The 15,506-nt window shown below is 35.9% G+C and overlaps 3 long non-coding RNA genes across 3 annotated transcripts; 1 reads left to right on the top strand and 2 right to left on the bottom strand.

Annotated features, from left to right (window-relative positions):
• Nucleotides 1-13: 13 nt before the first annotated feature.
• On the bottom strand, nucleotides 14-8,813 carry LOC148781505 (uncharacterized). The gene is made up of 2 exons (XR_016058378.1): nucleotides 8,369-8,813; nucleotides 14-889 (listed from the first exon to the last, which is right to left on the bottom strand). It is a non-coding gene; the product is annotated as an uncharacterized LOC148781505 (long non-coding RNA).
• LOC148781507 (uncharacterized) lies at nucleotides 1,829-4,987 on the bottom strand. Its single transcript, XR_016058380.1, has 2 exons — nucleotides 4,481-4,987; nucleotides 1,829-3,661 (listed from the first exon to the last, which is right to left on the bottom strand). It is a non-coding gene; the product is annotated as an uncharacterized LOC148781507 (long non-coding RNA).
• Nucleotides 4,271-5,758, top strand: LOC148781506 (uncharacterized). The gene is made up of 2 exons (XR_016058379.1): nucleotides 4,271-4,494; nucleotides 5,293-5,758. It is a non-coding gene; the product is annotated as an uncharacterized LOC148781506 (long non-coding RNA).
• Nucleotides 8,814-15,506: the final 6,693 nt, after the last annotated feature.

The following is a 15,506-nucleotide window of genomic DNA, read 5'->3' as shown; positions in this document are numbered from 1 at the left end:
CAAAACCCGTGCAAAACCCAATTGTTGAATGCCCATATTCTCGAGGAAAAAGCATAATGGAGGAAGAGGTGGAGTCCTGACTCCCCATCATTTTTTACACACTAAACATACATTTGGCAGTACCTTTCCCCTTTTAATAAGATTATCAACTGTCAAAATCTTTTATTGTACCGCTAACCAAAGCTTGCACTTTGTGAGGAAAAGGCCATTTCCAAACTTTGGAAAGAACACGATCCGACCATCTCCACCTCTCCAATTCCCATATAATTTCATCCTTCTAAGAAGTCGAAACATATACTTCTTCTAGCATTGACATCAAGGCAAGAAATTTATTCACAATGATATCTGGAACCTTATTATAAAGAAAAATGACGTTTCACACTACTTTTCCATCATTTAGAGCGAATAAATCAGTCACTTTAGAATGGGAATTGGACACCCCGATTAAATAGTTTTGGGTAAGTTTCTTTAAGGGGCCTATCTCCCAGCCATTTGGAATGCCAGAAGGAAATACTATCCCCTCTACCAATCTCCCACCTTACACTTCTCACAACAATTTGCTTAGTAGAGGAAATCGCTCTCCAACAAAAAGAGGAAGTGGACGTACCTCGTACCTTCCCAATCCAACATCCGTTTCTATCCAAACCATACTTCGCCATTAAAATTCTGCACCAAATTTGATTTCTAAGACGTAGACTTCACTACCACCATTTAGAGCGAAGAACGATATTAACCAAAGTTACCCTCCTAATTCACAAACCACCCTTAGTGTTTGACATACACACCCGTTCCCACCTTAAAAGATGAAACTTTCTTTTTTTCCTCCAAAAGAACCTCACAAAAAATTGCACAACATCGTTTCAATCTTCTTAGAAACCACACGAGGCATCTGAAACAAAAACATTTGATAAATAGAAAGATTAGCCAAACATGATTTAATGAGGGTAAACCTTCATTCGAAAGATAATTATTTTGGTTTCCAAATATCGAGTTTGTATTGCACTCTTTCAAGCACTCTATCCCAAGCCAAAATTGGTAGACTAGATATTGAAATAGGCAGACCCAAAATAAATAAATGGAAAAGATTTCACCCGACATCCTACGCAATCAGCCCACCTTTGCACCAAATTATCATCACAACCCACTACAATAAGAGAAATCTTAGAGTAATTCACCTTCAATCTAATAGCAACCTCACAAAAACATAAAGAACCAGATAGATATTCAACAACTGAGATTCCTCCGCCTTACAGAAGATCATGGTATCATATGCATACTTTAAAGATGGTCTCTTTCTTTCCTTGGCTTATCTTCTTTCCAAATAAGGATCCTAATTAGTCTTTTGGTGATGAAAAGTTCATGCCTGAGGTTTAGCGTTCATTTCCATTGCTTTCTTTCTATAATCAAATGGCCCCTGGTAGGAGCAACTCATGGAGATCTTCTTAGAAAGTTAGATTCTTTTAAGTTTTATACACTTGTGGCCTTTCATAAAAAATGCCAAAAATCAGCCCCATGTTGGAGAATGTTCTGAAATGAGCAAATTGTTTGTTCACCATATATGTCTTTGATAATAGTTTTATGGGAGCGGTTTTTGTAAGGCCGCCACTTTTAAATAATAGGTAATGCCACATAGAAAGATCAAGCAAAAAATGTAGTTTTGATGTCGAAAACTTATTGTGTCTTGCAAATCTATTTTACTCCTAAATATATAATTTAAAACATAAAAAAAAGTATGCAAATCTGACATATCTATAAATGGATGGTCTCTAAGATTTTTACATGATGAACCACTTTTAGGACCTAAATATATATAATTTTTTATCAAATCTTTTTTTTTTTTTTGAATGCTAACGTTTTATTATAAATGAGAGGAAGAGGTACGGGAGAAGAGAGAAGATAGAAAGGCAAATACAAGAATTAGACAAAGTTGTTGACCACAATCATTTTTAGGCCACTATGTGACTAAAAAAATTATCAAATCCATGATTGTCCATGTTGAGATAACCGATTTGCAAGTTTCCATATGTTGAAACTACATTTTTTGTTACAAGATTTGAAGTGCAGTTTACTTTCATAGTTGTATGTTCATCTACTATCGAGTTCATAACTTTTTAGTGTGCATAATTCACCCACTTCCTAACGGGGGTAGAAAAGAGAAGCATCTCTCTCTCAAACTAGGTTCCGCGCTATCAGAAAGTGATGACTCGGAGTAGGATGTAAAAAACCCGATTGAGGTAATCTCTGGCATCCTCTTTTATTTCTTCCATATTTATTTATTATATCTTTTATTCTCAAGCATAGGTTGTGCCTGTTCTTTGTTAATGAAAAGTGTGGTTTTGAATGGTTTCAAGTTCTTCATATCCTATTGTATTCTTTTATTTTATTTTATTTTATTTGAAGTTGTTATATTGTAAAATGACTTCTTATGAGTGATCTAGGCAATAAAGAAAAGAAAAGAATTGAAAAAAAAAGAAAAAAAAATATTATATACTCCTATTTGATCACACATGTTCTTCTTTCAAAACAACATCTTTCAAAAACAACATCGTTCGACACTATTTGAAGGTGTGTCTTACTTTGATTGTTTAGTGACTCAGCCTTACACAAACCGACCGCTTCCTAAATTGAGAGGCCCGGATTTTAGCCAAGAATCATGAAAACACAGGATAATAAGGATGAAGTTATCTCAAAATGTTGGCATAGTTAAAGGGTTTCGTTTGCCAGCAGCGTTAGTGGCCTCCTCTTACACTACCAGGGGCACACAATTAATATAAAAATAATAAAGAAAAGACCCCATGAACCCTTTTATTAAATCACCTGTAAGGGGTGGCTTTCTAAACACCCAACCCACCCAATTATATAACCCAGATGTAAATCTTGCCTGCTAATCATGGTTTATGGATCGCCAATACATTTTTAACCTGTGTAAATTTTTAATGGGCCGGCCAGGGTTGGCACGGGCCCAATGTTGGACCGCAGATTCCTTGCTGGGTTCAAGGGCTCTAGCTCGGCCTTGCCTTGATGGTGGCTAGTTGGGTCTAGCTAGAGTTCTTTCAAATTTAAAAGGTTTGGCCTTTCGAGCTGAAAACGAGCGTTTATAAAATTGACTCGATCAAGGTACACGGCTTTTGTTTGAGCCAAGTTATTTGAGCAAATCTAAGTAACTCACCCAAATACAATTCAAATTAGAAAAATAAAAATTCAACACAAAAATTAATTTTTACGTAATATAACCTTCTCGTTTTTGTGAGATTGAAGGTCAAATGACTGGATGATCAGGTCCGCTGCTTTTGGGGTTCCACCATGCAAGATGATTGGGGTTTTTAAATGCCTTATTGTAAGAGGTTTCAAGTTCAAATCCTCTTCTTGAACACTTTTTTTAACTCTTAATTTTTTTTAAAAAAAAAGAAAAAAGAAAAGGTTTAATAAAAAGATATCAGATGGACCGTACACACAAACTAATACATTACTGGAATGTTTAGGTTAAAAATCGACACCTTGTTATATAGAACCAATTAAAAACGTGTGTATAGTATACCCGAGTTGTCCCAATCGAGTCTCGAAACACTGGTGAAAAAATTCAAGTCGTGGATGGAATGGGGCTGGGGTATGTCGGTTACGGGGCCGAATGCTTCAAGAAACTTTCCGTCCTCCATTCCCACTGTAAATATATAAAAAATAAAAAAATAAAAAAAAAATCCAAGTCCAGGAATACCCTATGGTATCATTATTTTAGAAGTTGCGTCAGTAATAAATGAAAGCCCCTGGCCTTTTTGTGGGGAAGACCTAGCTTGTAATTGGTGTTAAATTGTGCAAAAGACATGAAAAAGCTCCATTTCATGCTCTCTCCAAGGCTTTGTTGCTTTAGAAAATTAGGAAGAAGTTTATATAAGTGTGGGCTCTAAAACGATCAAATTAGGACACACCTCAATAATTTCACTAGAAGATGTTGTTTTGATGCATAAGTATCTTCAAATTGATTATCTCGGCCTCAAGATGCATCGACATAAAACAAAAAATGGATTCAAGTTTTAAAAATAATGTATCTTGTAATCCATTTTTGGATCATCAATTTTCAAGATTTTCGAGTTTTTATAGATCCGTTCGATCTACACTATTTTTGAAACTTTAAATTTTATAATTAAAGATAAAATTATATTTTAAGGCTATCACAAAGATTTCCAATATTAAAACCACATTTCTCGACACAATTTGAAAGCGCACTTTACTTTGATTGTTTGGAGCTTCGGTTTTATACAAACCACACGCTTAGAGATAGGACTCCAGCCTCCAGGGTTCCATTGAAACCCTAGAAAATTGCAATGAGGGGGAGAGGCAGGGTTCCATGAAACCCTAGAAAATTGCAATGAGGGGGAGAGAGAAAGAGAGAAGGTGGGAACGAAGTTCCTAGCAATAAAAATGGGGGACAAAGGTAAGGATTGTTTCTGCAGGATGCCATTGAATACTACACTGTCAATACCTGCAACACATGCGGTGAGTGCCCTCCCTCTGACACTGGAGCAAGCATGGGCATTATTGCTCGTACCTTTGATACTTGTATGGGCTGCATTGCTTCCCAACTTTCAATGTATGGGCATTATTGGTACTACCTTTAGAATCTTAGATACGTGGATGGGGTTCCACTAGTTTCTTTACTTGAAAATAAAGATGGGTCCGATCCCGGACCCATAGTTTGGGTCTGGGTCCACTTGACCTTAATCCAATCCCGGTCTGGTTGTGGTCCGAGACTAGTTTTCCCTATAGGGGTTTGGGGTTGGGATCAACCCCATCTAACCCGATGCGGTATATATTGGCATATAGATATAATTAATGTTAGTTAGATATATGGTTATTATAATTTTTTTATTTATAGATCTAGATCCGATGGGTGAGGAGGACAGGGTGACTTGGACTCGACCCATGGGTCCAGGTCTAACTTAGAACTTGTTGTAGCTCCTTGTCGGGTTGAACCGAACCCGACTCTACCTATTCCCAACCCTACTCGGTATGCTTCAAAATACAAATGAAGCTCTAGCATGTTCCTGGCCATTGCTATCTTAAAAAAATCAATGGAAGTGTAGGTGGATTGTATACAATGAGATTTTTATTTCATGTAGCTAAAGCATTGCGATTGTATGGTGAGAGGATTATATTCATTTTGGTACCATAGTATGTAAATTGGAAGGGGAATGAGATGTGACATTGGGTTTTGTTATTTACTAGGTGATGATTTTATTAAAAAACACCAAAGTCGTGGTGTTTATTTCACTCAAGATTGGGTATCTCTGTCAGGTGTTATGTCCGTGACTTCAAATGGTATTCACGTTTGGCATATGCTGGCCCTGATTGAGATCTTTGAGGATGATATCGTATTACAGTTCGGCAGAGGAACTCTAGGACAACATTGAGGAAATGCACCTGGTGCAGTAGCTAATCGGTGGGCTTTAAAAGCGTGTAGCCAGACATAAAGTTACCTCTTGCCACAAGTAAAATAGGATGGTTGGGGTGTGTCAATTTTTATTAGAAAATCTGAGCAATATTATCTTGAACTTTAAAGGTGGTTAAAGTACACACTGGGCCACTTGATTTAACATATGGCAGTTATGGATGATTATAGTTATCATGTTTTTTTATACACCAAAGTTAGTCTTATGATAAAGCCAATATTGTTTTTCATTTTTGAGAATCATTGTATATGTTTTTAACGTTTGTACCCATGTTTTTTGGGTTTGTCTACAAAGAGACCATTTATCTTTTATATATGGATGTTATAATCATTTCTATCCATTAGATCTGAAATTGGATAGCTTAGGGTGAGTCACAAATTCCGATATTTTTTGTTTTTTTGAAACTTTGTATCTATTCAATAACACTTTTACAACTACCTATTTTGAAATTTAAGGAACAAAAATAATTATGACCACCATGTACAGAAGATAAATGTCCTTTTTGTAAATCTCTTTTAATCCTGGCTAAAATATCTTCCTAGTACTCCACCCAATTTATATGGGTGCTTCAAGCAAAAATACATGCATGCAAATAGAAATACCCCATTATTTAGTTCAAAGCTTGTATATCATCATAGCATCTGGGTTTCGAACAATATGCTATCGAGTCCCCTACTATCCGATGTTAGTGGCTTGTTATTGTTGTGTGCCATCCTTATGCTCCATTTTGTTGAGACACTATGTGACAAGATGCGTAATGTCCGTTGTTGAATCGGACGGTTGAGGAGCTGCTAGCATACCATTTTCATACCCAAATGACATCTTAATTAACTCCCATGATTTCAAGACATGCATCACAATTATAAACAATGAATTATGTAAGGAGTCTATGGCAACTGAGTCACTTCAACCTAGATTATTGTGGAATTGGGTAATTCGGGAAAGCAAAGCATGAAGAAAAGCAAAGGTGTAGAATATACGCTTGATCATGGAGATACGGCGAACACCTTTTATGATACGATGCATTTCTTTTATGGGAAAGCTTTCTATGTAACCCCACCCATATATATATATATATATATATATATATATATAATGTATGTGACCTCTAATCTCAGCCGTTAGATTTGAGTAGATGGCTGAGATAGCTTGAGTCACAATGTCACAAGCTACCTCTTAACCGTCAGATCTTGATTCGACAACTCATAGTTTTTTATTTTTATTTTTATTCTATTAATCATTTTGAAGCAAAATTTGAAGCTCATAGGGGATCACAGTATAAAAAAATAAAAAATATCTCTAGTGATGAAAATTACTAAAACACCTCTTAAAATTTTAGCGGCATTTTGGTTATTTATTTTAAGGGAAATATTTTTTGTTTATTTTTTCTAGGTTCCCCTAATTTTATGACAGGGCACCCAAAATTTCATCCAAAAAGGTTTTGCACAAAAAAAATGAAATATAAAATAATATTTGGCATGACATTGTGGCATGAACAGTCGTAGCTGTCGATTCAAATCAAATGACTAGGAAGTAGAGTCACATAAAATTTATATGTTGTTGGGATCACACATAAAGTTTTTCCGTCTTTTATTAGATTAGATTATGTAGGAAGTGATGGTTGAATTCTAGGATTTAGATGTTGTCAACCATGACTTATACGCTGTGGGGTCACTTATATGTTTTCTCTTTGTGATTCATTTTAGTGGAGAAGTTGGGGTAGGGAACAAATGTTCGATAATAGGAGAGATCCATGTCTTTGGAGTTTTGACAATAATAAAGGGAACCATATATATAATTGATTTTAGTGGAGAAGTTGGGGTAGGGAACAAATGTTCGATAATAGGAGAAATCCATGTCTTTGGAGTTTTGACAATAATAAAGGGAACCATATATATATATATATATATATATTCTGTAACTATATATAGATCCAACGGTTTAAATTCAATCTAGGCTGATCTGACGAATACGATATCATTTCGTAATTGAATTTTAATTATTATTTTTTTACAAATCCAAATCATGTGAAATTTTAGGCATATATTATTCTTATCAACACACACTTAATAAAAATATAAAAAAAATAATTCGTAAAATATAAATTAACCAAAATACCTCTGAAATGTTTCGAGGTTAGTTTGGTCAATTTATTTTTCACGAAATATTTTTTGATATTTTACTGGATTCTAATATTTTTAAAGAATCTAAAATTTCACATGCTTTAGATTTATAAAAACAAAATTAAGATCTAAATACAAAATGAGATCGTATCCGTTAGATCGGCCAAGATTGAATCTAGGCCATTAAGTTTATATGTAGTCGTAGGCTAGTGGGTCTACGCCAGCATTTCTATATATATATATATATATATATGGAATCTCAGTCTTTAGATCTTTCGGTAATAATATATATGGAAAAAACTAACAAACAGTTGGAATGTATATGCACCCCTATTATCCCTAGTTTTCTAATTTAAGTGAACCGTTGGGATATTTTCAGTAATAATATTTCAATTGTTTTTAAATTTTCTAAATTATTTGCAAATGAAATTTGAGGCTACTATACGGGTGCATCAAATAAAAATTTTGATAAAAAAAAAACCAAAATACCCTTGCAAGATATAAGGATATTTTGGTCATTTATTTTATCAAAAATATTTTTAAATTTGTATTAGATCTATCCATATGAGATATAGGTACATCCCAAATTTCATATCAAAATTATTCATAAAATAAACAACAAAATTATAATATGCACTCTAAGCCACCCAATTAATATGAAACTCTTATAGGCTAAGTCGTGACATAATGACTAAAGCTATCAGATCGGACTGTTGGAAATAACAGTCTTACATGTTTCATACTTACGTCACCACAGGAAATAATTTTTTAATAATAAATGAGATTAAGACCACTTACTCTTGTTATAAGGAGGTCCCGATTGCCCCGAGCTGCTGAATGTGAACTTTGGACACAAAACTGGAGAAAAATTTTATAAGGAAATTTATGCACGAGTGATTCCACATCCCATAACTATTAAATGTGACCTCCTTGAGCCGAAGGTAAGTATTCTTATTGTGTACTATAAAGAAAAATCTTTTATGAGATGTCAGCTTCATATTATTGAAGTAAGGTGAAAAAAAAAATTAATAATAATAAATCTAGAACAAAGTGTTATGATATAGGAACAATCCCATATGATTATCTCGAGCTCAAGATGTATAAATACTAAACAAATAGTGAACCTTATAACAAGTTATTTGGATGTCTATTTTCAAGCTTTTTGAGTATTTATAGCTCTGTTTGATCTATAGAATTTTCGGAATTTTAAGTTCTATAACTAGAGATGAAAAAAGTTTTTCAAATAGTGCAAATCGAGCATATCTATAAAATATTTGAAAATATTAAAAACAAAATGTCCAGATAACTTGTTACAATCAGTGATCGAAAATTCGGCAGAGTGCTTTCTACTCTGCCGAGTTACTCAAGCTCGGGCCTTTGCCAAGCCCGAGTTGGGTGTCCAACTAGGGGATAATTAAAAAAGAATTCAAAAACATCATAAAATTTTTAAAATAGGAAACTTAGTTAAGATTTTTTATGTTTTTTATTATTTTGGCAAAGATTGAAAGTGTTTTCACAAAAAAAATACTTATTTTATATTTTCCCATTTTTTTTGGATCATTTTGAAAATACCCTCCGTCACAAGTTGATTTTTTAAAACCTATTGTTTTATTACCTTTTAGGAAAAGTACACAATAATACCATTAATCTTTGGTACAAGGTAGTCACAGTTCATCTTGACCATTGGAAATGAAATTTGATGGCTGCATTTATTTCATTGACCAAACTCAAACTTAAAAAGAAATTTTCTGAAACTTTATGATACACCAAAGCTATTGGATTTCACTCAGATGGTTGGAAGCAATTGTGACCTCCTTGTATCAAAAAGTAAATAGTCTCATTGTATACAATCCCTATTTTTAACATCATTTTAAAGTGTTTTGCTTAACTTTTCCTTCAATATGCATTTCATTTTTTTTTGGATTTTTTATATTTTTATAAGATTTTGACTTTTTTTTTTTTTTTTACTATCTCAATACTCAACTCTAATTGGGCCGAGATAGTCAAACTCAACCGGAGTAATAGGCTAGGGCCAAAATCGATTACTCGGTCCAAGTCATTTTTTTTAACATTGGTTACAACATACATTATTTTTAAGATTTGAAGCTAGTTTTTTTCTTTATATCCATACGTTTCGAAGTTGAGAAGATTTTTCAACTATGAAACATTATTTTTCTACTAACTTTTGAGTTACAACATACTTCTATATAAAAAAGTTGCAACCAACCTCATGCAACTTTTTCCTTGATGTAATGACATTGGTTGAATCACACTAAATAGGGAAAACCACTTTTTTCATTGTAACCAACGTTGTTTGTCCCTAAACATGCTTGTACATCCACTACCTCTTTCTCTCTCTCTCCTTCAACATGCACACAGTGTGCACAACTCCCTCTCTCAACATGCGCACAGTGTGCACAACTCTCTCTGTCAACATGCACATAGTGTGCACAACTATCTTTCTCTCTCAACATGCACACAGTGTGCACAACTCTCTCTCTCGTACTTTTCCCCAATAATATAGAAGCATAATAATGGAGGTATAAGTGTGTATGCACCCATTTATGTGTACGCATGTTGTTGTGGTACCCATTCTGGACAGTGTGTTCCCCAATAATATAGAAGCATAATAATGGAGGTATAAGTGTATATGCACCCATTTATGTGTACCCATTGTCGACAGTGTGTACCTCCAATAGTACAAGCGAGTATGAGTGCTCATTTGCCCGATCACACATCCAAGCATGTCCATTATGAATGTGTTCACATGCTTGCCTCCTCAATCGAGGCGCTCTTTCTGCATGTGAACCTCTGTTTGTAGTTGAGAGAGAGAGAGAACCGGTCTAAGCCAACCACGTAAACTGTTCTTAGGATTATCTCTAAATTTATTTTTATATCTAATTAAAAAATTTTAAATTTAAGAAATAGTTAAAATCAAGTAGATCTATAAACATATGAAAAATCTTGAAAATGGACGGTGTAGATAATATGTTGTAAAATGCACTATTTATGAGACTTCAAATCTTTTTATTTTTCATGGTTATACATCTCAATTTCTAGATGATCAATCAAAGGGTTTTTCAACATTAAAACTACCTTTTCCGATGGATTCTTGAAGGGCATATGTAGTTCTACATTATATAAGCTTTTTCCTTTTAAAAATAATAAATTCATTTTTAATATGTCTTTTTGTGTTTTCTATCATTTTTGTAATGATGAAGTTTCTATGGGGACTGGGCTTTATGAAAACAAAATAAATTCACAGGAAAGCACTTTCGGCATCAGGAATCTTCATGATGACTCTAAAATTAATTTCAAACATCAACAATAAAGTTTGAAACTAAAAAAATTTTCATATCTTTGGGATTTGTGAACGTTTATTTTTAGTACGAAATAGATGGTCTGCATGATTTGTTGCAATATACACTATTTTTAGATTTTGAAATCCTAATTTTTTTTATACAACCATAATGTTCAAGCCAAAGTGATCGATTTAAAGGTCTTTCAAAAGGTTTTTCAACACTTGAATTGTAATTTTTGGTGAGTTATAAGGTGAGATTTTACTTATTTTGAGAGGGTTAGCGCTATCAAATCATTTTCCTTTTTGTAGAGATTGGAAAATATTTTGCCCATAAATATTTATTTTTACACTTTTCCCTTTTTTTTCGATTATTTCTAAATTACACCCCATTATAAATTGATTTTTTTAAAATCTATTTTGTCACTACTTTTTTAACCATCTAGATGAGTTTTGCTTAATTTTATTTTAAATATATATATTTTCCTTTTTTGAGGGATTTTTTTATTTTTCGATTTATTTTAAACACTTTTTGGTTTGGCTAGACTCAACCTAAGTTATACCAAATAACTAAGGTTGAGTACAGGATACTCAGCTCAGCCAGGGGTCAAGTCCCGTGGCCGAGTTGAGCATTCTACCACTAAGTTAACCTCTTTTTTTCAACTTCTGCATGGCTGCATAATGCACTTCCACTCGATTTTGGTCAAATTAAGTTGATAAATATAATGGTCAAGAAAAAGATGGAACTTCTTTTTGCCGTTTACTTAGCAATAATTCGGAAGAAAGAGAGCCACGAATAAGGAAGAGAGAGAGCAAAAGATTACTCCCCAAAGACTCAGGTAGTGGGGAAGTCGTGAAGGCGTATTTTGACCGTGATGCTGCGCTCTCATTGAACCGAGGAACTTAGGTGAAATTTAAGCAAATAAAAAAGAGCACGAGAAAATGATAGATTAGAATATAGGAAGCTGCCTAATACATATATAAATGTCTAATAATCACAATTAGTTGGAAAGAATTATCGCTACGAGGGGTTAAAACGTGTAAGCTCATGAGAGAGGGAGGGAAAAATCATTTACACGGGTTACCCAATTAGCTAATTGCATGTATCACGAACCGTGTCATATTTAGAGACAGGAAAATATGCGCTCTTAAGTCGTATTTTAAATTTTGAGTTAAACTGATTGCCTACCAGTTTCAAACAAGCTCAAAAATACCCAAGCCAAAGCTTAAAAAAAAAATCTTGCAAGAATCGGGGGTGATTAGAGCAAAACTTAAAACCTAGATCGATAATCGAGCAACTCGGACGGTTCCAAGCTAACTCAAACGGTTCCAAGCTGGCTCAAAGATTTTTTAAGTACACTACCACTTGGAGGTATCAATAATTAAATTCTTCTGGATAATTATAGCTTATCATCTAAATCATTCCCCGTATTGACCAAACATAAGGAATTGCTTAAAAACCCTTATTTATTTAATCACTTGGTAGGCGAAGGGAGAGACCAATAATTAGGTGCCCTTTAGCATTCGCCCCTATCCTAATCACCCCACACAAGCCAAAGTCTAGAGAGATAAATTAAAATAAAAACAGAAGACTTTGTCCTAATCAATTAATAAACCACAATTAACAAAATCCCATTACCGTAACACCCTCACCAATCCCAACACCACGTGTCAAAGGTCCCCCTCTCTCTCTAGTTTAAAACACCTTAACCAATATACTTTCTCTCTCTAAGTTTACTTAACCCATGGTTAGCCCCGGTCCCCCCCGGCAAAGTTGCTTTCAATGCCCCAAAGCTGAGAAACAGGACGCAATCCTGCGCGGACACGTGGCTGTAGGGGACCATTTGTTGCCACATGATTAACGCATGATTACGAAGCGGGAACAAGGAGCGCCCTTGTCTTCTAACCCAAAAACCATCATTCTTTTATGCCCCTTAAAACATAACCCTAACCCTAACCCTAACCCTAACTCTTGCTCACCGGGACGTCACCATCGCCGTTAGATAAAGTCATCGAATTGACGGCGTCGGCGGTCTTTGCCGTCAGAGGGACGGCTTGTTTGCTCGTATACGTGTCGTCGAGTAGTTGGATTGCTACTGAGTTGGGCACGTGGAGTGATTGGATGGGTCCAGGTCGAAGTGTGGGCCCGACTTGTTGGCTTCCACTAAATGCAACGGAATCTCTTTTGGGTTCCGTGGCGCTTTCGTGGAGGCTAAAAAGCGTGACGCCCCTGTTGGATTCCACTAATCCGTTTTTTTTATCCAGGCGTTATGGAAAACGTGAGCCGGTATATAGCCGAAACGTTTCGGTACTTTTCGCGCAATATGAATTTCCGAAGGCTCCCTTGTGCTTCCTCTTGATTAAGCTTTTTTCGGAAGGGGCACGTTTGGTTTGTGAGAATCTGAAAATAATCACAAAATTTGAATACTCGATGTGCTAGGGCCATAACGGCCGTTACCATCAGCAGCTTAGAGATTCGGCTTCAATTAACATTGCTGAATGGAGCATAGAAGATAAGAGTATGCTGTACATATTGCTTATTTCCGTGGTGTGTTGCTATAGTTCATTTTTTGAAGGGGCCGTGGGTGCACTATGCGTGCAGCTAAGTTCGTAGACATCATGGTTGCATGATATTGGGCCCTTCTATCCCTCCCGGTTATAGGGCCAGTTGGCTCATAACAAGTGGCTCCTTAGCTTGGGATTAGTGTTCTAAAATTCGGATAAGTGGGGCAGACTGTGTTTCTCCAAACAACTCTTTCTTTCATCTCAGTAACCTTTCACCTCCATGAACCCATTTTTTCTCTTTAAAAGTTTGAGAAGATCGTTTTAAAAAAAAACACGTATTTTTAGATTTGTTTGGCCTAAAAAAACAAGTTTAAATTAACTCAGGGATTAAAAGGAATAAAATCTACAATTTTTATGTCCAAGATATTTTTTAAAACCTTCGGTCAATTGTGAAATTAAACTACAAATCAATTGTGAAATTAAACTACAAAATAGAGATACGAAGATATTTTCTCTAAAAAATATTAAAGTTTCAAAACACTGCTCTAGATGACCTTAAATTGGAAAATTACAGCCGTTGTTGAGAACCGGGTGGTTCACTTTGGCTAATTTACGTGCTTCGCCTAAAATTTCAGTAAATTTCGCGAATTATAAGGCATCCCAAAAATTTTGATGATAAGCACAACGCAGGTTTTGACGTCTGTCGGACGGTCGGTACTCGTGAGATAGTGGATATACGAGATATTCGGCACTAGAAGGTTCATGGAGCGAAACCGTAACCCATCAGCACCGCCTCTTTATAAGAAAGAAGAGTGGATCGCCATAACATCCGCCAGACTATACACAACGTGTGTATGGTATACGAGGGTTTGCGTGTCGAACCGGAATAGAATATTCGGGAGAATGGGTAAACGGGGTTTGGAGACATGCTTTTGGTCGGTGGGTCTGGCGTGGTTTTGGGTGTGCGTTCATAGGGGGATCAGGGTGGGCCCACCACCCATGGTCCAAGGCCCCTCAAGAGAGAGAAAGAATATACTCCAAAGTCCAAACCCCTTTCGAGAGAGAGAGAGGCAATCACCAGTACTTGTCCAGGAGACCAGGTCATCACGGGTGCTTGTTCAGCCCCTTTGTGGAGAGAGAGAAAGAGCCATCACTCGGTTAAGGGTGGCAACGGGGATGGGTGAGCGTTTAGGGGTGGCACTGGGTTAGGTCGGCGGCTTCGGGTACAGCAGAACCCAATTCAAAAATTTAAAAATATCTATGTATTTAATTATTTAAATATATTTCATAAATTGGGATGTGAAAAATATTACCGAACTTGGACTTCAACCCGATCACACTCGGATCCAGTTCTAAATAGGATTAAGATCCAAGATTTAGATCCGATCCTGACCTTAAACGGGTCTACCTTTCAATTCCCAGGTCCGGTTCTATTGCCACCTCTACCAATTGGGCTACGTAAAAAATAAAAGGCTAAAATTCATGGCCCAGGCCACCTAGCCCTACTCGAAGCCCCTCTAGAGAGAGAAAGGGCCATCACCTGATGCTCGTTCAAGTTACTCTAAGGAGAGAGAAAGAGAGGGGGGCCACTCTTGATGCTCATTTAAGCCACTCTAGAGAGAGAGAGAGAGAAAGAGGGCATCACTTGTGCTTGTTTTAAGGCAGTATAGAGATATGCAGAGAGGGAAAATCACTAGTGCTTGTCGAGCATAGGGGCGCACATACGGGACCCACGTCTGCTCAAATTTGAGAAGCCTTTGAGAGCACCGACGCCGCCCGGCCTCACAGGTGCGAGTGGTGTGGCGAGGAGGAGGAGGGGAACCTGAAGAAGCTTGCGTTTTCTTTGGCAAGCGACAGGGGTTGATTCCTAATAATCTTTATTCTCATTCATGTGGTCTTCCATGCAAGTGTAAAGGTGAGAGTGAAATGTCCCAAATCCTAAATTCTAAATGATTATTTGGAGGAAAAAGTTTATACAAAGGTGAGGCTCTAAACAATCAAATTAGGACACACCTCAAAAATTTATTAAAAGAGGCTATTTCAATGTTAAAAAATCATCAAATTGATCATCTCATCCTCAAGATATATGGACCTGAAAAAAATAGATTTCAAGTATTGAAAATAGTGCATTTT

This window comes from Amborella trichopoda, chromosome 6 (assembly GCF_054954075.1).
Source record: "Amborella trichopoda isolate Santa Cruz 75 chromosome 6, AtrichopodaSantaCruz75HAP2 v2.0, whole genome shotgun sequence".
Lineage (NCBI taxonomy): Eukaryota > Viridiplantae > Streptophyta > Magnoliopsida > Amborellales > Amborellaceae > Amborella > Amborella trichopoda.
The sequence above is the reverse complement of the archived record's forward strand: the minus strand, read 5'-3'. Positions and strand labels throughout refer to the sequence as shown.